This window comes from Castor canadensis, chromosome 12, assembly GCF_047511655.1.
Source record: "Castor canadensis chromosome 12, mCasCan1.hap1v2, whole genome shotgun sequence".
Lineage (NCBI taxonomy): Eukaryota > Metazoa > Chordata > Mammalia > Rodentia > Castoridae > Castor > Castor canadensis.
Genome location: NC_133397.1, coordinates 91,999,393 through 92,021,326, shown reverse-complemented (window position 1 = coordinate 92,021,326; position 21,934 = coordinate 91,999,393). Strand labels below are relative to the sequence as shown.

Here is a 21,934-nt window from a genome sequence, read left to right as displayed (position 1 = left end):
TTTTAAAGGGAAGAAAGACATAGCTAACTAAATCCAGAAGAAATTGGACACATATCCAGTGCTCGGGAGAGCAAAATACAGTTTAACTTTACCCAGTTGAGCACCTGATGTTATAATAATGATCCACCAAATCAGGGCATTGTGCACAAAGAGGCTGCATATTGTCAAAGACCGTTTCTTTCTTTTTCTACATGTATTTTTATTAGTATATATTAATTTTACAAAAGAGTGTGTTTTGTTATGACTTTTTTCTACTTGTTTAGAAGGCATCTTGATTTTATTTATCCCCTGCCCCTCTACCAAAGTCAACATAGGAGATCATTGAGTATAGTTCTCCCAGTGCATCCTGAACTCATACATACATGATTTATATCTGCATGCCCAGATAGAGCACTCTGTTGAAATGGGTCAGATGGAAATTACTTAATGACTCTCTGACATTCCTGAATTTGTTTGCAGAAAACCAGAATGATGAGGCTGATGATGAAGAGGACTCCCTGAATTCCAGGTAATGATGAAAGATGAAGGTGCTCTGAAAGTACAAATCATGAGGTGAAAATTGCTACAGACTGAGTGTAAAGAAAGATTGCTGTGGGTAGTGATGTCACTCACTCAACCAGTTAGCAAGGTTAACTACTTGTAAGATGAGTGACCAAGGTGAACAAAGCAGTCTCAGTACTTGTTTCCCTTAAAGAAATCACTTGTTCCCTTTTTAAGGCTAAAATCATGATGAGATGCACATCTCTTCACTCTTGGCCCCAGGTTATGGACAAATGTGCCATGAAACATAAATATGCCCCCAAAACTCCTATCACATACCACTACTGATGGAAAAGGGCCTAGAAGTTACAAGTTCACTGGGAGTCTACAGTGAGGGAGCCATTATTCACTGCATAGCTGTATGTAAAATTCAATGTCATTTATGAAAGGCCCACCCACCATTATGGTTCTCCTTGCCTGTCCGCTATGGTGACTGCACCTCACAGGTGGAGCTGAGTCTCCTTCCCCCCATCAGCTTGTGAGCTGGCCAGTGCACTGATCTGGATCACACTCAATCTCTCTGTCCTTCTGCCTTTCTATCAGCTCCATGGAAATCAAGCTGTGCCCACATCAGAGAATGGTTGCCTTTGTCTTTTTGGAAGGGAGAGCTCCATGCTATTGGACCCCACCTATAAGCTTCTCATCAGCACCAGCTGGGTTGCTGTGGCATATAATCCATCTTGACTTCATCTTTTGTTTCTTCTGATCCCGCTAGACTCAACAGTCAGCTGCAAGAGGAGAAAGTGAAAGAACTCTTCACAGGTTCATCAGGTGAAGAGTATTTCTCCCTTTTACTCATCCTGACCAACTGGACTCACAAGAATGTCTCAGAGGCACTGCCCTCCCCTTGGATGGGCCTAAAGTCAGCCCTGCCCTGAATCAAAACCGTAAGTACTCTTGACATGATGGAATAAACTCAGTTGGTCTGCCAAGGGAACCCCCAATGAAGTGTTGCCATAATGTCTAGGCTGAAGTTTGTCTGTAAGCCACTTATGAGGCCCATTTTTGTTCAGTGAAGATGAGAGGTCAGGTGACTCTAGAGTTTTGCTGACTTCCTGGTGCCAGGCCAGATCTTTATCAGCCAGGTCCTCTGTGGAGGCCACAGATCCATAGGCAGCAGGTTGGAGAGGGGATAATGAGCCATGTAGAGCCACCACGAGCTTATGAGCAGCAAGGGTGTGTTGAATGTCTGTCTTCAGAAGTCATCTTATCCTTGGACCATGACTCATCCTAGCCTACTATGTTAACTCGATGACCCTCTTATATCCCAATAAGCTTGTAGATAACAATGACTGTGCTTGACAAATCTGTAACAAACAATTTTTTGTATTACTGGTATTTGAACTCAGGGTCTCACTCCTACTAGGGCAACTACCATTTGACCTGAGGCATCAGGTCCTCTTTCTGGGATGACAGGCACAATCCACCAAGCCCTGCTTATTGGTTGTTCCATCTCACCTCAGACCACCTTCCTCCCAGTCTCTGTCTCCCAAGTAGCTGGGTTGCTGTAGATATCTTAAGATTGAGGTTTCAACCTTTCACGTCCACTGTATCTAGGTCGTGCTCATCTTTACCCTGTGTCACTCTCAGTATCAACTCCTGGAGCCTCTGATGCTGCATGGTGGTAATGTCAGGAGGTGAAGGTCATCTGGGATAAGGGGCCACGGTCTCCGCTGTGACAGTCCCCTGGGAAGTGCTCCTGAGCCTCCAGAGGCCTGTAGTCACTGACCCATGTGAATAACATGTAGTATTTAACTGTCTTCCTGTCCATCTGGACTCTCTTTTGCTTTCCATTGGCTTCCCACAAGCCTAGCCATTACTCAACATCTGGGCTCAGTCATTCTGTCTCTTGGTCACCTTCATAGATGCCAGAGCAGTAAGCCAACTCAAGAAAGGTTTGGGGAACACAGGGTGTGTGAATCTTCCATTTATTACTCCATGCTCTGATTTCATCCTGATGTCTATCAGGTTACTTGATTTTCACAGCATCTTCACATCCAGAGTGCCTGCTGCGGCCTCCATTGATGCCTTCCTCGCTCTTCCTCAATGTTGATGGAACAGGTCTGTTCTAGATTTTAAGAGGTCATATGGCTTCATTTAAAGTGCAGCCCACAGCCATCCATGTCTCTTATTTAGTAAAAAGTGGAACTGGCCTTGGATCTTGTGCCAGTGGCTCCTTAAAGTCCTTCTCACACTGTGCTTGACAATTTCTTTTACAACAAATTGGAAGTACCACTGCTTTTTGGCAATCTTATTACTACTGTGAATATGCCAGAAACATCAACAAAAATGCAAATATCAGAGTGTCTATAGGATTCACCTCCCCACTTGCACTTATTTGTCTCATTCTACTCTTTTCTTAATGGCTGTCTTATATCTCAACAAGGGCATGGGTTTATTTTCAGAGTCAAATTTGGATGCTTCCATTGAAGTGAAGAAGCCTGAAATGCTGGAGTGTGATACTGCTGAAGGCTCATTTGACAACATACATGAGTTTCAACATGGCTTCACTGATGCCACAAATGTCTTAAAACAGGAGATGATCCAAAGAATACTATTGTTCAGCAAGTGGAGAAATGAATGCAGATTCCCTGCATCAACATGCAGAGGTAATCACACATGTGACTCTTGGATGCACTTATTCTTTATGATGGACTCTCTATGTAGAATTGAGCTCTTTTTCCTACTGTGCTTTGTCTTCAAGGTTGGTTCTGTCCAACAACTGATGTGATTTCTGCATTTTCTTACCTGGAATTTCCATGGGCTGTGACCGTGTCAGTTCCTGCATCATCATCTCCTATGAGCATTCTGAAATCTGCTCCTAAGCACCCCTGCTCTCCTAATACTTTAACCGCCACAGGTAAGACCAGCTGTTTGTTATCCCCATTGTATAAAGAGAATCATTTTTGGTTCTGAGTACATGAGTTTCCCAGAAACCACCTTTTCTTGACTTTTGCCTATCTTTTCAGCATCCCCACCTCCATTGCCTCTTTCTTCTGGGACCATGCCCTTTATGAATCATTTGTTCAGTTTCTCTTGTGCTTGTGCAAGGGAACCCCGACCAAGTCAATTCTAGGTCTTCAATTGGACATGCACATGATAATGTTTAAAAGTAATGAGAAGGCACCCGATTACAAAAAACTAAGTTACAAACTAGGCTATTGGTGGGAGAAAGACAGATGTGGGAGTTAGTGTTGTGTTCAGCCCCATGTCTCCAGCTTTTTCCCAATGTGCATGGTTTGATCAGAACTCAGTAGCTGTACCTCATGGACACTGACATTACCTGGAGGATATTAAATGGTACTGTAAAGGGGCATCACTCCAAAAGTAGATTCCAAGGGCAGTACTTCAATGCTGCACATGTCATCAGTTTCTTAGGCAGTGTGTGTTCTCTTCTCATTTCCTTTTCCACTTAACATGTCTAGTTAAGAGGCTAAAATACAGCTCCATTGAATCTGCAGGTCTGAGACTTACGGGAGCCTTTTATTTAACTAACTTAATGGAAATTAATTCCAAGGGCAGGTATATCCACACCGAATATGATTGATTGAGAATACAGGACAAGCTTGATACTGATTGCAATTGACAAGAGAGTCATTTTCTTCAACTGTCAATGTGAAGAGTAAAATCCACAGAGCCAGTAGGTCAGGAGTCAGTCATGAAAGAGATGTGGAGATGAACTAAGAGTGATGGATATTGGTGGTCCATTCACTGTCTGCAGATCACACTGCACTGATACAAGCACCTAGGGTGATGAATGCCTTGAACACACACAGGAGAGTCTCATTTAAATAGTCTGGGATGAGATTTGGGCATCAGTGTTTTTTAGAAGCTCCCTGGTGATTCTAACATGGCAAAAAATGAGGAGCATTCATTCATCATGATCTCATGTTTTCAACACAGAATTTTCCCATATATTTGGCTTACATCATATAAAGAGCTGAGCACCATTAACTATTGATGGAATTTGGTGTTTTGCTCTCAACCAAACCTTTGTATGTCACAGAAAAACATGGTGATGAATGGATTTGACCTTCAACCTCCATACTTAAAGCACATGTGCAAAAACTGGTGATGGATGAAAGAAGAAATAGTAACTACACGGAAACTCAGCATACCAAAAAAAATACTTCCTCCAATTACACATAATGCTATTTAGTATTTTCTTTTTCATTTTTATAGTAAATCTGGCAGTTTACATTGTACCATGTTAACTTCCCAGTCCTCCAATGAGATCAGTACTCCAATTTAAAATATTTACTTTGGTCAGGGAATTTCATGAAATAAAATACCCACATAAAACTTTTCAGTCTCCCTTCCTTGAAAAAACTATAATAATACATCACAACTGAAACTCAGGAAATGTTTTTATATTTATACTTCTTTGCCACTTTTTTTTTTTTTGGTAGTACTGGGGTTTGCATTCTGGGCCTTATAATTGGTACACAGGCACTCTACAATTTGAGCCACTGTGTCGTCCCTATTTTGTGTTTAGTATTTTCAAAATAGAGTCTCTAGAATATTTACTCTTACTGTATTCAAATCACAGTCCTTTTGTTCTCTGCCTCATAAGCATCTAGGATTACAAGTATGAGACGCTGGCACCGGGCTTCTATGCCATTCTTGAATACCATGTAATACTAAAAGGAACCTTTTCTGAATGAGCACTTTGGGGAAATAACATTTACAAAGAGCAGAGCATATAGTAAAGCACAGTGTAATCCTTTTTAATTTAGAGATTCATTTTTCTAGATATTGAGACTATTCCTACAAATGCTTTATGGTATGATCTGGTTTGGAATTGCCTTCATGAAATTAGAACAAAAGAGTTGGACTATGGTTGTCCTCACTGCTTTCTCTTCACTCTTTCCATTTTGAGTGAATCCTTTTCTGGTCTTTCCTAATCTACTTCAGAAAAATATTCCAAACCTCTCTTTTAAATTATTCTTCCTGTCTAGTCAAGGTGACCCAATATCCATTGTGTTTGTTGTGCCCTCCATTTACTGCCTTTCTTGCTCTTCCTCAGCATTTATGGAGAGGGTCAGCTTCAGGGTTGTCAAGAGGTCATGTGGCTTCAGTTAAACCTGGGCTGCAAGGCATCAGTCTTCTCTTTAGTAGAAGGTGGAACTGGACTTGGGTGCTGTCTGAAGCCTGCTTGCTGTCTTTCCTATGCTCTGCCAATTGCATACCCACTCTTCCCTTTTCAATCATAAAAGGGAAGGTGTTTCTCCCTCACTCATTAGTATGTTTCTGAATATGCATCCTGGGTGCTAAGAACACACACCACTGAGAATTGGGAAGAGCCCCTGATTAGGTCAGGATAAGGAGGATCAAGAGGAAAGTGGCTGATATCTAGTTGATGGGTGGGACTAGGAAGGGGCCCTGAATGCTGGCACCACAAGGTGGACTGAAAGTTCAGGAAGGTTTTCTTTACATCATTGTGGATGCCATCTTCTACTTCATGCAGCCTGAGTCCCAGCAATTGGCTCCTCCTCCCATAGGAGTTAGGTGGTCTCTGCCACCAGGACCTGAACAAGACTCATTTGATTTCTTTCTCCCTCTCTCAGATACCAAGTGTTTCTGGAACTAAGAAGAGATACTGCTAATTTGAACAAGATTTCATCATAGAAATTACCTTTTCCATTTGAAGAAATAGGAAACAAACTATGTGGATGGCCAAATAGAACACCGAAGAGATCTCATGATCATGGGATTTCAGGATCATAAATTGATGTTGACAGTTTTCACTCCAAAAGGCCATGCTTTCTGGAGAAATCACTGTTCCTTACCCTCTAATTGTCATTAATACCAAAGACCAAGGCCAAGGTCCATAGAACAATTGAGAGACCTTAATCCCAGCCCTTGCAATCCCCACCCTGCAAAAACCCAAGGGTAAGAACAGTGGAAGAAGACAGCAGATAAAACTGGACCCTGTTTCAATATTTTTTAGTCTTTTTGAATTTAAAAGCATTCCTCACTTTTTTGTTGTCAGAGTCCATGATGACTTTGACCTTTGTATAGGGAACACATCAGATGGCTGGCATTATGACCCACATTCTTAAGTTGTCTGATAATTTTCCCAGGATTAAATTCATCCTAAACTTTTAGCCAAACCCATGTACAGCTAATGCCATATGCTTCCTGTCACACCCCACCTGAAGGCCAAGACCTTCCAGTTTGTCCATCATTCATGTCTCTATCTAGGACTGTCCACCTGGGGAAGGAGGCATCCACTCTGTGAGTCCATTTAAATGGCATATTGTAAGCAATTTGGAGAGGGAAACTTTGAGAATGTATAAATATATTTTTCTCTAATGTTTTTCCTCTAGAAAAATTACTATTCATCATTCCACCTTGTCTACATCCTGGTTTTTTTTACATCAAAGTTGATCATCCATGTTTGTATTCCTTAAATTCTAAAATTCAGTTTTTCACATGTACTTCTTTTGCTGGTATTTTGTTTTAAAAAGGACATTTTCTCTCTGAATTTTAATATTAATTCAAAGTTAACCAGAATTATTAAAATATTTGTGTTAATGAGTAGACACATGTTTTTAATAAAGTTTATTGTTGTAATCTTTTATTACTGTGCTTGATTTTGGGGGTGAACACAAATATTCTTATTTTCCTGTTTGTATTCTAAACTCTCCCATATAATAGGTAGTAGATGGGATTTAATGTAGTTCTTTCTCCATGTTTGTGTGTGCGTGCGCATGTGTGTGTGCGCATGTGTGTGTGTGTGTGTGTGTGTGTGTGTGTGTGTGTGTGTGTATGTGTTGTGTGGCATTTAGGAAGCATTACCCTAAAAATGTTTTTGACATCTTTAGCATCCTTTAATTGACAGATGTCTAATATTTGGTTGATAAGTTTTCCATGATACCATCCCACTTCAATTGGGGTAGTCAATGACATTATTTGCTTTCTTCATTTCTACCTACTGTGCCTGCCATTTATAGTGTTATTTGAACCCAAACAATTTCTCCCTCCTTTTTTCACCCCTTGGATTTTGAATTAGATAAAAATTGAAGAGATTCCAAGATGGCAACTAGAGGGATGAAGTAGAAAGCATGCTTCCTAAAGTCTTGGAGAGATGCTGGAGATACACCTGGCAGGAAAAACCACCAAGAAGAGGCAAAACTCCGACACCCACACACCCCCAGCCCGTGAATAGCATCCCCATGCCACATTAAATGGAGAAACCAGGAGGGCTCCTGTGCTGCCAGATGCCAGCTCCTAACCTGCTTGGGAGACAACCAGTATAGGAACCAGTGGGAAATGAAGAAAACAGATGCCCAGATCCAGACTCCAACAAAATGAAGATAAACTATGCCAAAGAACCCAATGAAGCCCACAAGAACAACCTGAAAGAAGAAATCCTGTAAGTAATGAGAATTTTATAGAGATGATACTGGATATGGTCAACCAAAATGTACAGGAGACACTCAAGAAATTCCAAGACAACAAAAATAGAGAATTTGACAAAACACAAGAACAAATAAAAGAAACTATAGAAGCACTGTATAAACACCAAAGTGAAACAAAGAACACAATAAATAAAGGGATAAATAAACTTAGGAGGAAAATAGATAATATTAAAGAGGAACTGACTAAGGATATGGAAAACCTCAGAAAAAAGAATGAAACAAAATGCAAAACAAAATGGAAGGCCAATGCAGCAGACTAGAACAAGCAGAAGACAGAATCTCAGAAATCGAAGATGAAATGGTAATTAAGGTAAAAACTGAAGAACTATTAGTTAAGCAACTCAAGACCTGTGAAAAGAAAATGCAAGAACTCACTGACTCCATCAAAAGACTAAACCTGAGAATCATGGGCATTGACGAAGGAGAAAAGGTGCAAACAAAAAGGAATGTGTAATATATTCAACAAAATAATAACAGGAAATTTCCCAAGTCTAGAGAAAACTATGCCCATACATGTACAAGAAGCCTCCAGAACACCAAACAGACCTGACCAAATAGAACTACCCCATGACATATTATCATTAAAACAATAAGTACAGAGCCTAGAGAAAGAATACTGAAGGCTGTAAGAGAGAAAAAACAAATAACAGACAAAGGTAAACCCATCAAAATCACAGCAGACTTCTCAACAGAAACATTAAAAGCAAGAAGAGCTTGGGGAGAGATCTTCTGGGCACTGAATGAAAATAACTTCAACCCTAGGATACTCTACCCAGAAAAACTATCATTCAAAATAGATGGAGCAATAAAAGTCTTCCATGATAAGCAGAAACTAAAAGAATATAGGACCACAAAGCCACCAATACAAAAGATTCTTCAAGGGGTTCTGCACACAGAAAGTGAAACCCAACATAACCACGAAAGGACAGGCAGTACTAAACTACAGGAAAAGAAAAAGCAAGAATGTAGAGAGTAACATCGATTTAGCTACACACAATCAAACTCTCAAACAACTAAGACAACTAAATGCCAGGAATCATCACATACCTATCAATGTTAACAGACTTAATTCACCCATCAAAAGGCACCTTTTGACAAATGGGATTAAAAAGGAAGATCCAACAATTTGTTGCTTGCAAGAGATCCATCTCACCGACAGAAATAAGCATAGGCTAAGGATGAAAGGCTGGATGAAGGCTTACCAAGCCAATGTTCCCTGAAAACAAGCAGCAGTAGCAATACTTACAAAAAGTAGACTTCAAACCTACATTGATCAAACAAGATAAAGAGGACATTCCATACTAATAAAAGGGGAAATAAACCAAAAAGAAATAATTATCAACCTATATACACCCAATGTCAATGCACCCAATTTCATCAAACATACTCTGAAGGACCTAAAAGCATATACTAACTCCAACACAGTGGACGTGGGAGACTTTAACAGCCCACTGTCATCAATAGATAGGTCATCCAAACAAAAAATCAATAAAGAAATCCTAGATCTAAAATATACAGTAGATCAAATGGACCTACTTGATATCTACAGAACATTTCATCCGACTTCTACACAATATACATTCTTCTCAGCAACCCATGGAACCTTCTCCAAAATAGATCATATCCCAGGGCACAAAGCAAGCCTCAGCAAATATAAGAAAATAGAAATTACACCATGCATTCTATCTGATCACAATGCAATAAAACTAGAACTCAACAACAAAATTAAAGACAAAAACCATGCAAACAACTGGAAACTGAATAACTTATTGCTTACTGAACAATGGGTCATTGATGCAATAAAAGAGGGAATGAAAAAGTTCCTGGAAGTCAATGAAAATGAAAACACAACCTACCAGAACCTATGGGACACAGCAAAGGCAATCCTGAGAGGAAAGTTTATAGCCAGGAGTATCATCAAGAACACCACCAACAAGAGGTATTGGCAAGGATGTGGGGAAAAAGGAACCCTTATACACTGCTGACGGGAATGCAAACTAATACAACCACTCTGGAAAACAATTTGGAGGCTTCTTAAAAATCTAAGCATAGATCTGCCATATAATCCAGCAATACCACTCTTGGGGATATACCCAAAGGAATGTGACACAGGTTACTCCAAAGGCACCTGCACACCCATGTTTATTGCAGCACTATTCACAATAGCCAAGTTATGGAAACAGCCAAGATGCCCCACTGTTGATGAATGGATTAAGAAAATGTGGTATTTATACACAATGGAATACTACTCAGCCCTGAAGAAGAATGAACTCTTACCATTTGCAGGTACATGGATGGAACTGGAGAGCATGATCCTGAGCGAAGTTAGCTAGGCCCAGAAGACCAAAAATCATATGTCCTCCCTCATATGTGGACTTTGGATCAAGGGCAAACACAATAAGGGGATTGGACTTTGATCACATGATGAGGTGAGAGCACACAGGGAGGTATGAGGATAGGCAGGAAACCAAAGAAAAACAAGATAGCATTTGATGTCCTCAATGCAAAGGAACTAATGCAGAAACTTTTAAGTGACAGAGGCCAATGGGAGAAGGGGACCAGGAACTAGAGAAAAGGTTAGTTCCAGAAGAATTAATTTAGAATGTAACACATATGTACAGGAAAGCAATGCAAGTAAACTCCCTTTATAGCTAACCTTATCTCAACTAGCAAAAACCCTTGATCCTTCCTATTATTGCTTATACTCTCTCTTCAACAAAATTAGAGATAAGAACAAAATAGTTTCTGCCTGGTAGTGAGGGTGTAGGGGGGGAAATAGAGATGGGGGGAAATGGAGAGGATGGGGGGAAGGGGAAGAAATGACCCAAACATTGTATGCACATATGAATAAAAGAAATTATAAAAAATGTTTTTATTAATGCTCACCAAAACTGAGTGTAATCTTTCACCATTTCAGTGTTATTTGTGATTGACAGTTCTCAGGGTGGAGTTAGGAGGCTTTGGTTTTTGCATGCTTAACACTCCTTTTCTACTGCCTTCATAAGCAGGTAGCCTAGAGGACTCTATCTCTAACAGGACTATGAACTATGAGAAATTGCCAAGTAGAGCTGTAAAAGAAATTTCAGGGCTGAGATAAAGGGCACCATGCAGAGATAATCAGCCATTCCCACCTTCCTTTGTCTCCTCTTGTAAATAAACTTTCCAAAGCAGGACTCCCCTGCTGTTGTTATCTAAACAACCTTAGGTCTCTAACTCACCACTCCTTCCCCAATTAATCCTAGCTCATTCCTTGTAACCTGATGCCCTGCACTGCCTTTTAAATATCCTGTGAATCCTTTGGACAATACCCAGATAAGGTGTGTGAACACATCTGGGTCTGCTGGTATAAATAAAATCTGAGAATTCTCCTCTTCTCTGAGTGTTGCTTGTTTGTCATCTGTCAATATTTCCACAACACTTTGATCATATGCACCTCTTCTATTACCCTTTCTCATCCCCCATCCCTTTATCCCCTTCCACATCCATAATAGTCCCCCTTACCATCCCCCACAGATTATATAAATGAGAGAAAACTGCAGTGTTTGTCTTTGTGAGACTGTTATATGTCACTGATGATCTCCAGTTCCATCCATTTTCTTGCAAAGGACATAAAATCCTTGTTCTTTGTGGCCAAATTAAACTCCATTGTGTAAATACTCTACATTTCCTTTGTCTGGAGAGCCTGTGATTTGAGCTCAGGGTTTGGAGCTTGCTAGTCAGGGGCTCCAGCCCTTGAGAAACAGTTCTTCCCCCTTTTGCTTTAGCCGTTTCTTAGATAGGTTCTCAGGACTTGGCCCTGGCCAATCTTGGACCACTATCCTCCTGTCTGTCATCCGCCAAATCTTGGATTACACACTTGGCTTGTTTTGTTGAGGGGTCTCTTTTTGCCTGGGCTGGCCTCAAACTGGGATCCTCCCTATCTGCCTCCTGTGTGAGCCAAACTTTATCCATCACCTGTTGATGGGCACCTGGGCTGATTCCTTAACCTGCTTATTGTGAACACTGCAGTAATAAGCAGGTGAATGCAGGCATCTCAATTGTAAGCTGACTGGGTCCCCTTTGGTATATACCCAGCATTGCTCAGCTGGATCCTATGGAAGTCCTGTTTTTAATTTTTTGAGGAACCCGCACACTGATTTTCATAGAGGTTAGACTAATTTGCATTCTGCAAAGCTGTGTGTAAGGGTTCCTTTTTCCTCATCATCACCAACATTTGCTGTTTGTTGTTTGCTTGATGGTATCCATTCTGACTGAAGTGAGAATTAATGTCAAGGTAGGTTTTTTTTACCATTTAAAAAAATAGAACAATTATTGCTTAGGTGATTTGATACAGAACAGCTTTTCATACTGAATTTGGAAGGTCTATGCAACTGAGTACAAAGAGGAACAAAAAGTACCAAAACCAAACTTGTGATTCTCTGTTCATGTAGCATAAACAAGTTTTGTGCATGACATGTGGCAGCAGTTTTTAAGTTCCCTTTAGAAACTTCTACCTATTTATCATTATTTTCTTTTAATACCTGGGCTGAAAGCACTGGCACCAATTTCCTTCTTGGAGAAAGAGGAGAGGAAAGACGATGGTGGAATGAATCTGTCTGAAACTGGCACCTGACTCCCTGGATCTTCCCTGGAGCTGTTCAGAAAACAGTCCCAAAGGAGTTTTATTTTGTTTTCACAGCCAGATGGTTCATGCAGTGATTGAATTGCAGCACTGTGTTCATTAACAAAGTGAAAGAACTTGCACCTCAAAAAAGCTTTTCAGAAATTCTGCATTTGAAAAACCACATGGTATATATGTATATATAATACACACACACACACACACACACACACACATTTTTTGTAAAATTCCTCAGGGAAAGAGAATTAAAATGTATAGAAACAAATTAGCTTGATGTGCAAACTCAGCTGTGATTCACCCAGGGTTTTCACAAGTCACAGATTTCACAGTTTAATGTTGGGCAGGTGAGAAGAACAACAAACAAAAAATACATTTCTCAACCTCACTAATAAAATGCAGCAAGACCTTAATGAGTATTAGGGTACAATCAAGGCTTAATAGTCACTGTGAGCTGCAGCCCCAGCTCCATAGGTATGTTGCTGAAGCTGCCCCCTGCTACATCTTACCATAGCATCAAGTCTAGTCATGGCTTCTCCCAACAAGATTGAGAGTTTAGTGTGGGGAGTTGCAAAGAAAAACAAAACACAAGAAACTTCAAACAATAACAAAAATAACAATTGCAATAATAATAAACACAACTAAAAATTGATGCATGAATAGGTTTTAACTCAAGATCCTGTGAATCTCTTGTTCTCTCATTTATCCAATGAACCCCTGCTGTATGTGGACACACTCCTGACATTTTCCTCATCATAGAAATGTCCAAGGCCAGATGGGTACAGTAGCTCAAGCATGTAATCCTAGCTAGTAAGGAGGCAGACATCATGGGGATCAACCTTCAAAGCCAGCCCGGGACAAAGGTCAGGAGACTCCATCTCAATCAATGGTTGGGTATGGTGATGGGTGCCTGTAAATCCCAGCTACGAGGAGATGCACAAGTTGGAGATCACTGGCCAGGCCAACTCAGACATGAAGTGAGACCCTATCTCAAAACTAACAAACACAAAAAGAGCTGGCAGAGGGGCTCAAGTGGCAGTTTGCCTACCAAGGAAGTGCAAGGCCCTAAGTTCAAATCCCAGTATGACTCTCTCCCACACCGACCCCCCCGCCAAAAAAAGAAGGTCCAGATCCAAATGAGGAGCTAATGACACAGGTGTAGGTAGAGATGTAGGAGGACAACTGGCTTTGGTCACAGTGAGTGCACCAGGCCAATGGTGAGGAAACTTAGAGGAGGAGCACTGTCTGACACAAGAGAGGCCTTTGTTCTACCTTCCTTTTTCTTTCATCACAAGCAAGTCACCAAACATGTGCCAGAACACTGTTGAAAGGTCTCCTTGGGGTATTTTCACAGGCACCTCTTTTAAAGCCAATATAATCTATCATGTAACTCTTCATAGGCTTAAATTTTCTCTGTGTTCTATCTCAGGGAATCCAATATCCTAACTGTGGTCCCAGAAGCTGTCCCAGTTAAGGCAGAAGTTACAGCAGGAGACAGAAGTGTCATTTCTATGTAATCAACATTTCAAGGACCTCCTCACCCAGAATGACCCTGGCAATGCCCAGGGGAGGAGACTCCTTGAGCAACTGACCAAGGGATACTGGCTGGTAGATTACCTTGTCCTCAAGCTCAGCCCAGGTGAGGTGACACATGCCAAGATAACACTGAAAGGCTCAAGGTCCCAGCTCATACACGCCACTCACAAAGTGACTTTCACCAGCTCTTCTGGTTTCCATGTCAAATTTAGGGCCATGGCAAGACCAGGACTGTCCACCTGGGAACACAGAGGATAAATGCGTAGGGTGGAGGTTGCAGTGTCTACCTCCTTGGCTTCCTCTCCATGATGGATTGCAGCCTTCAGATGAGGAGACAGCATTCCTCCAGTGTAAGTTAGAACAGGAGGGGATCCTACAGGAGCCAACTCTTTAGAGTGAGAACAAAACCATCCAGCCTCCAGCCTGACAGCTCTTTTTCTAAGTGTGGGCAATTGATCATTTTATGTTTCCTGAAGTCTGGTCTGATCTATAAAAAATTGATGCATAGTATCTGTAGCCATCACAGGTAGAAATGGAATATTCATGAATACACATAAAAGATGAAGAACCTCATTCTCTGGAAGTTGTTAGGTAGTTGGCATAGTAAGATCTGAAAGGCAGCAATGGGAATCTTGCTTTATACTTTGACAATGACCATAGTGAGAATTTCTCCTCATAACATAGCCCAGACACACTTGTTTTCTGTGTTGACTGATGAGCCAATAGTGATAAATTAGCTCAAGAGTATAGTTGATATCAAGACTCAGTCTCAGTGTTGTACATCTATGAATTTTGGAAATATACATAATGATATTTATCATCCACTTTAGTGTCATAGAATTACGCCACTACCCTAAATGTCCACCATACTCCATGGAGTCATTCCTCTGCCATTTTTCAGACCCCAAAAGAATCATATCTATATATCTCACCAGCTATGTTTACAAATATTTTGTCCCAGTGTGTACTTTCTCATTTAGTTATCCTAAAGTATTTTAACAGGTCTTTTTCTGGGTACTCTGTTCTAATTGATGGATTTTTCTCACAAGAACCACAATGTCTAGGTTTCTGTAGCTATGTGGGAAATCTTGAATTTGGGCAATGTCAGTTCTTCGACTTTGCTCTGTTTTAATGTGTTTGCTGAGTCTTTTGACATCCCTATGAACTTGAGAGTCTGTGTTTAACATCTTCAGAATGACCTGATGGATTTTAGTTGGAATTGCACTGCATCAGTACATTGAGTTATGAATAACTGACATCTTGACAACATTGAGACTTCTCCTTATCCATGGAATATCACTCCATTTGTAGAGATCATCACTGAGTTATTTGTTATACTTTTCCTTTCCTATTTTTGTCTCTACTCTTTTTTCCATGAGTGATGCAGCTATAGAAATCCAAAGGCAGCAAGACAATGTGGTGAACTGGATAACACAAGATATTGTTAATGGTCTTTCCAGTTTCAGCACAGTGTACAATGTAGGTGATACATCATTCTGGAATTGTTAGCTGATGAGTCATAAAACCAAGACAAGTCCTTTATGTGAATACAAAATATGAGTCCTAAACTATAATTCTGTCAGTGAATCTGGAAATCCTCCATGGATATTTTATATCTCCATGCCCAGAGAGGGCACTCTGATTGTAACAGGTGAAGTGGAACTACTCAATATGTGACTGGACATTTTCTAAACTTGATTGCAGAAAAGCATGAAGATGAGGATAATGAAAAGAAATGGAAATGGCTGCCCTCCAGGTAACAATCCCCAAGGACTGGGAGAGGATGGGTAAAATATGAAAAGGTTCTGCAAATGACCACACCAAGAAGTGAGGAGTAACCACAGACCTTACAAAGTGTTCATTGTCCTGGTGTTACTCATATGTACCCAAGTACAAGTAGTCAGCCTCCTGAGTGTTTTTTTTTTAACTCATGGAATCTACCTCTTTTCTCTTGCATGGACAGATTAAGGATAGCATGCATTGCTGGTATCTGAATGGTTGGTCTTAACTTGACAGGAATCAAAAGGAACAGAACCAGACCAAAAAGAAAATTGTACCCAAAGTGTTCTAAAATGCACAAGACTCTAGGACTCTACAGTTTCTCAGAAGCATTGGCAGTTTTGCTTGATGTAAAAGTCAGCATGACTTGTAGAAAGGTTAAGCCACTCTTCTAGCCCTGTGTGCTGTGTGTCATACAGCATACGAGGGGAGTTGAGATTCCTTGCTCATCAGCACATTGTCAATCAGTGCTCTGAGCTCCTCCTCCTGTCTCTTGCCATCAAGACAGTGACACTTCACCCTCATTCTAAGAGGATTGTTTTCTTTGGCTTTGAAGGGAGTGTCTCTATCTTAAGTGACCACTCCCTTATGCCTCTCTCAGAACCACCTCAGAATCTTCTTTCTAATCCCCTTGCTTTAATCATATTCTTTATCCTTCCTTGCTAAGCAGAGGGACAGGAAGAGAGAGTGAAAGAAACTCTTGAGAATTCATTGGGTGAAGGGCTGAAAACTTCCTTCAGTCACCATGACCTGTCTGACACCATCCTGACAACATGACTGTTATTCTGTGGGATGAATATGATGTCTCTTGTCAGTTGCAGCTGGTAAGTATTCCTCTTAAGAGAACTGCACTCATAGCAACCATATTTCTTGGGGTCCAATGGAAAATTCAGAATGATGAACACAGGACCATGCAGACTGGGAAGGCTGAAGGGACTGTAATAGACACAGACACCACTAATGCATGTATCTAAGAGGAGTCTGCCTGGCTCGTTCTTTTAAGTTGGACAGTTGATAAGTCTTTGCAATGTTCTTGTTTGTTATTGATACTGAACAGTGTTCTTTGAGCATTAAGGTGTATCCACACAGGTTGGTACTCTTGACTACATCATTGGAGATACTGTTGTCATGGCTCCTCAACTCCCAGCCACATTCCCTCCTCTGTACGTTGTATAGTCAATGATAAGGTGCCACTTACCTACCAGGATAGATACACCTCTTGAATCTGTCTGGAATTAATCCTGAAGGCATACAGTGAGCCCTGGCAGTCTCCAGCTCCTTGAGTAGAAAGTATCATGTTCTTTGTATCATCAGAAGTCTTTCCTCTCTAAGGATCTATAGATTCCATCCATCAGTTTAGACTCAATATATAATCTCAATTCCACCAACAATAACCAGAGTGTCTGATGGAGTAAAGGCTGAATTTTGAAGACACATTTCTAGAAAGCCACTCTTTTTCTGCTAACTGGGATAAAGAATAGTTTTAACTGATCTCCAGATTCAGGACAGAGGCCACTGTGATGTTGGCCAAGTCAGGGACAGCTTGCCCAGTGACTGAGGAAAGGAAACCTTTCTATTTCTCAGAGGACAAAATCTGAAGACATCCTCAGGTATTTCCCTGAGGATATCCAACTCTTACACCAAGAATACTAACATCCCTGTGTTTAGCGGGCACAGTGTAATGGGTCATAAGCGAAGACTTCATTGTGATTAATTCTATCTGAATATATTAGAAGAAACTCAACATGATCAGAAGCAAGAAGAGGCAAAGACCGTGGTCTTCAGGTGATGTGAAACTGATGGGCTGTTATGCAGTGGGGAACTCAGGTCCAGGTAAAAGCAGAAAAAATTGCCGAATATATCTATTTCATCCTTTCTGCCTGCCAGAAATGTGATCTGTTTTCTTGGTGGCTCTTCTATTGGTTTCCACCTTCTGTTACTTTTTCAAGTTCACTAACCTCAGGTCAGTCAAACTCAAGGTGAACTAAACTCAGGTTTTCCTGCACTCAGTAACCCAGTGTACTCTCCTGTGATAGGAAATGGGAAGAGGGCACATGTTCTTTCTCAGGAGTTGCTTCACTTGAATAACATAGCACAAAAGTGTAACAATACACAAAAAAGATTCATCCTAAACACAGTAGTGAAAGAATGAGGTCTGCAATGCCCATATCAGGAAGCTTTCTTCACTGGAACCCTGCAAGTAAAGTGGAGCAAAATTCTGTGGTTCTCATGGCGTGTATGCCATGCCTGCATCACACAGGGAGGCTGAGTCTCCTTGCTCATCAGCATGTTGTGTAGTCAATGACAAGGTACCATTTACCTACCAGGATATATACACCTCTTGAATGTGACCAGTGCAATGGGGACCTGCTGCTCTCTAATTTCCCCCTACACACACACCCTGTTCTCCAACTCCATCAACAGTCACTCTCTGCCCTAGTCATAGAGGGATTGTTTGGTTCCTCTTCTCCAGATGGAAGATAGAAAGCCTTACTCTGAGTCACCAAAAATAACATTTTTTCTTAAATAGGGTTGACAACACCAATCCAGATTCCTAATGGCCCAGGTTAAGGAGACCGCTCATCCTCTGGAAAAGAAGTCAAGCCTGTTGAACATTTTTTAATTGGATGGAGTCCTTTTGCCAATACTGTCAAAAAGAAATGTGGGATGAAATCTGTAATTTCCAAGCCAGTCCTGATGACCTCATTCTGGCAACTTACTCAAAGTCAGGTAAATGTATAAAAACATATAAAAATATTCCATATTTAGACATGAAACCCTTGGATAATCTGTACTGATCAATGACACACACTTGGTCTTTGTATAGGAACAATTCTTTATTGAATAATTCCATCCTCTTCATTGCAAGACATTTAGCATCTGTGGCCCCCAAAGTACCATTTTCTTATAAAACTCTCTCCCAATGGCCAAAACACATTTCTAAATGGGCCACATAATGGCCCATTCCAGAACTAGTAACTCACATAAAAGATCACATCAATTAATTGAAAAAGATATAATTTTTCTTTCAACATAAACCCTCACTCAGGGAAGCCTTATACTTAAAACATGACATCTGTATTCCAGAGAGTCAAAAACTGATTGTATGATTATCCAAAGTTCTTGGGAAGTGTCAGCAAAGACATTTCTGCTCTGTCCCAGTAAACTTTCAGTCATAGAAACCTAAACATTGGGCCTTGGTTTAAAATGCCCTGAACTTGTAACCATTCTCTGAAATTTCCTAGAAACAAATACATTCCACTGGCGATGGTCATCCCTCATGCCTACAACTTGGTTATCAAACACTGGTCCTCACCAAAAGAGACCAGGACTATTTGGGGGATAGGCAATCCCAGTCCTAGAGAGATGGTGTACAGTATGAATCTAGAATGTTTCGTTTGCTAGAAAGCAAAAAACATATACAGGGGATGTCAGAAAAAAAATTAGAACCAGTTTGAAGAAGCTCACATTTGACAGTCTGAGCAACTAAAATAATAATGCTGCTGAGTGATGGACAGCACATTAAATAAAAACCTCCTGGCCAGCCACAATGGGGACGAGGTTAGATTTATACTCCAGCCATGATCAACTAGAAAACTAGACAAAACATATGAAACTACTGTTTGTCAACATTGGGCAATATATGCCATGGCTTCCAGTTTGCAGACACTTTCTGAACACAGTGTAGTAACAGGAAGCCATGGCAAGGAACTCAGTCTCTGGGTTCAGCAAGCTGTACTTTTAAAATGGGCCCATTTTATGTTATATGATTTCTATCACAATGAAGCTGATTTCAAAAAGCCTCTGAATCCTCAGTGATGGTAAAAGAAAAAAGAAAGAAAAACTTATTTGCCCCTATTGAAGATAAGTACCATTCATCTCTTATTCTAAAAGAAAGTAATTGAGGGACAGAATTTAGAAGAATTATAGATCTTTCCTAGCTTATGAGGCACCGTTCTTCTTTATATAAGATCTACCGAATAGCCAAGCAGCAATGGCTCATGCCTGTAATCCTACCTACTTGGGAGGTTGAGATTGGGAGGATCGTTGTTTGAAGCCAGTCCTGGCAAATAATTTTTGAGACCTCATTTCCAAAAAACACAGAGCAAAATTGACTGGAGGTGTGACTCAAGCAGTAGAGCACCTGGTTTGCAAGCAGGAATCCCTGAGTTCAAATCTCAGTCCCACCAAAAATAAGATCTACCTAATAAATAAAAAAGACATGACAAGATTAGAACATTTGCCATTTGAAGCCCACAGTGAAAATTAGTTCAGGCAAGATCATCAATAGATCCCAAAATAATTAGATAAAATTGGAGAGAAACTAGCTAGTCACATAATACCAAAGTGTCACCATACAGTTTAATTCCTAACAGCAAATGAAAATACACATTTTTATGGTGTGAGATCTGATGGCTACCCACTTAATTGAGTGAGCAGTGGCATCACTAGCAGTTGGACCATTTGGCATATGTGCCTCTCAGTGTGATCAAAAATAAAGTACCACGCATCACCAGAGAAGACTCCTTCCAAACATGTCTTACCTGAACCTTACCAAGGCCAAATTTCCAGTTTACAGAGGGAAGAGAAGAGCACATTACATATAGAATAACAATCAGACATATCCAGAATAGAGGGCATATTACATTACAGATGAATGACTATTCAAAAGTCAACAATATTTAGAAAAAAAATGAGTGGATGATTTTAGACTGAGGCACAAAAAAAACACCAAAATGAATGCAGTTCATGAACTTTTGCTAGAAAAAGATGAACAAATTATCTGGGCATGGTAGTTCAAGCCCCTAATCCTAGCTAGTTGGGAAGCTGAGATGGGGAGAACTGAGGCTCAAGGCCAGCCCAGGCAACAAAGTCTGTGAGACCCCATCTCAACCAATGGGCATGGCACATGTGCCTGTCATTCCAGCTATGCTGGGAAGCACAGATAAGAGGATCACAGTCCAGGCCAGCCCTGGCATAAACCAAGACCCTATCTCAAAAATAACCAATGTAGAAGAGGCTCAAGTGGTAGAGTACCTGCCTCGCCAGCATGAGGCCCTGAATTCAACCCCTACTACAACCAAAAACCTAAAGCCATAAATGACAGTATGAAGAAACTGGAGAAATTTATAATAGATGAGTACTCTGTGACATTAGGAAATCATGGTAAATTGGTTGTGATGAAAAACATGTAGGAAACATGATAAGAGAAGGGCACCTTGGGAGAGGCATGTGGGTGTTTGCAGACATGAATTGTCATCAGAAGCTTGCTCTGAATGGTCCAGTTAAACAAATAGATGATGGCTTACATAAGATGAAAAATGATTGGTTGACTGATAGACACACATATATTTTAGCTATGTAGACTGGAGATAGACAAGAGAGATGATGATACATTTGGTAGATAGATAGATAGATGATAGATAGATAGGTGATTTACAAATAGATAGATAGGTAGATAAACAGACTATAAAATCAGTCAAGAAAAATGTTTTTAAAACTTTGAGGGGGCTGAGGTGTGACTCAGGGACAGAGTACCTAACTAGCAAACACAGGGCCCTGAGTTCAAACCCAGTACTGCCAAAAAAAAAACCTTGAAATTTTTTCTGGGAGCAGTGACTCACACCTGCCATCCAAACTACTTGGGAGGTAGAGATTTGGAGGATGGCAGTCCCAGGCCAGCCCAGGATAAAAGTTAGTAAGACCCCATCACAACAGATAAGCTTGGCATGTTGTTTTATTTCTATAATCCCAGCTATGTGGAAAGCCACAGGTAAGATGATTATGGTCTGAGGGCAGCCTATGCAAAAATGTAAGACCCTATCTGAACTATCACTAAAGGAAAAAGGTCTGGGGGCATGTGGTAAAGAGCCTGCAGGGCTTTGAACTCAGTGCAGGGCTCTGAGTTCAAAGCTCATTACCACACCAAAAAATAAAAAAGACCTGACACTTTGGAGTGTTCTTTATAACATAACATTTATGTTTCCAAGTGTTCTGTGTGTTAAAAGTTTTTTTATAACAAAAGTTGGATCATGTG

General features: G+C 40.5%; 1 long non-coding RNA gene across 1 annotated transcript in view; it reads right to left on the bottom strand.

Moving 5' to 3' along the window:
- LOC141414890 (uncharacterized) overlaps positions 1–21,934 on the bottom strand; it is a 42,779-nt gene that overhangs the window by 774 nt on the left and 20,071 nt on the right. The gene's annotated exons all lie outside the window — the stretch shown is intronic.